We start from the raw sequence: 1,838 nt of genomic DNA, 5'->3' as shown, positions 1-1,838 counted from the left end.
GGGAGTGGGGGAGTGGGGCTGGGTAGGGCATCTATTGGGGGGGCTGCAGCAGCTGGTGAGGGATGGGGCCAGGTGGGGCAGCAATTGGGGGTCTGGGGTGTGGCATGTGGGCTTTGCAAGGGGGTGGTAGCCCCTGCAGGGCCCATTTGGCCCCTGTGGGGAGGCTGTACCCCTTGTGAGAGTGCCAACCCCCAGTTGGGAGTCTGAACACCTTTTGGGGGATGAGCCACTTTTTGGGGAGCTGAACCCTTTCTGTGGGGGATGAAACCCTGTTGGGGGGCTGTAACCCTTGTGTTGGGGCTGAACCCCTTGTGTAGGGGCTGAATTCTGTGTTGGGGGGCTGTACCCCTTGTGTGGGGGATCAAACCCTTGTGTGAGAGCCATTACCCTGTTGGAGGGCAGCACTCGGCACTCAGGAGCTAGGAGCAGTGGGGAGAGGAAGGACACAGGCACACATGTCTTACACACACGTGTGCCCCCTTACCTGACCCGGAGCGGAGGCGAGAGCAGCAGAGGTGAGCGGAGCAGCAGCAGGGGCAGCAGCAGCTGATCCCCCTAAGGGAAGTGGGGCAGAGGGGCTGATGCAGCTGAGCCAGATCTGGAGGGGAAGCCTCCCAGATCCCTCTTAGCTGAGCCAGTAGGGATCCATGCAAACAGAGCATGCAAACAGGCACGGTCTGTAAGAGCACGCCGGCGTTTGCGCCGGTGTTCGCGCCAGACGGGGAGCAGGAGGGGCCGAGAGGCTGACTCGTGTTAGCGCAGGCCAGAGGACCCAAACTCAGCTAGAAACTCCTATGATGGTGTCGACATGGAGTGCTACCAGGGCCCCTGCCTGGGGGGCACAGCCTTCCCGGGGCTTGTCTGAGGCCTCCACCCAGACAGAGCCCATGGGGGGGGCTGGCATCCCCCAACCCCCTGGCCTGTGGGAGCTGCCCAGCAGGGCCTGGGGGGGCAGGGACTGGAGACCCCCACACCTGTCCTGCAGGCTTTAGGGGCCTGGAGGTGCAGGTGAGGGAGCTCCAGGAGGAGGTTAGCAGGCTGAAGGGAATCAGGGAGGCAGAGGAGGAAATTGACAGCTATTTTCTTTCCCTGCAGGGTTGTATGACCAAGGAGGATGCACCTCAAGATGAGCCCTCCACTGCTAAGTGGCAAATGGTCACCTCCCGTGCCAGGGCTGCTCGAGACATGGCAGCACCAGTTGCTACAGTCTGGCTGGAGAACAGGTACGAAGCTCTGGCAGCCCTGGAGCAGGAGGACGGAGAGGATGAAACTGGGGAGGAGGCAACTCCATGCCACCGCGTCCCGTGCAAGCTGAAGGAGGCAAGAAGGCCACGAGGAACAAGCATCGTGTGATCATCATTGGTGACTCCATCCTGAAAGGTACGGAGGGCCCCATCTGTTGCCGGGACCCCTCAGCATGCGAGGTATGCTGTCTACCTGGAGCGAGGATTCAGCATGTGAAAGGGATGCTCCAGACCGTAATCCAGCCCACCGATTATTAACCCATGGTCCTAGTCTATGTGGGCACTAACAATGCGGCCAGGAGGAGCCCTGATCACCTGATGGAGCACTACCACACTCTGCTCTGCGTGCTGAAGGAGATGGGTGCACAGGTGGTTTTCTCTTCTATCCTGCCAGTGAGTGGATGAGGCAGATGGCATGAAACGTGCACCGCAGAGACCAACTGGCAGCTACAGGAATGGTGCTTTGAGGAGGGCTTTGGCTTCCTCAGCCACAACCGGCACATCATGACAAGAGACATGCTGGAATAGGACGGGCTCCACCTTTCCCCTAAAGGTAAGCATGTGTTCTCTTCTAGGTTGGCAGACCTCCTCCGG

At 60.1% G+C, this 1,838-nt stretch overlaps 1 long non-coding RNA gene across 1 annotated transcript in view; it reads left to right on the top strand.

Annotated features, from left to right (window-relative positions):
* The window catches only part of LOC109306413, a 920,948-nt gene that overhangs the window by 427,737 nt on the left and 491,373 nt on the right, over positions 1-1,838 (top strand). The window lies entirely within an intron of this gene.

The sequence above is a fragment of the Crocodylus porosus genome, unplaced genomic scaffold, assembly GCF_001723895.1.
Source record: "Crocodylus porosus isolate Cpor-Errol unplaced genomic scaffold, CroPor_comp1, whole genome shotgun sequence".
NCBI classification, from domain to species: Eukaryota; Metazoa; Chordata; order Crocodylia; family Crocodylidae; genus Crocodylus; species Crocodylus porosus.
This window is presented reverse-complemented; position numbering and strand designations above follow the sequence as displayed.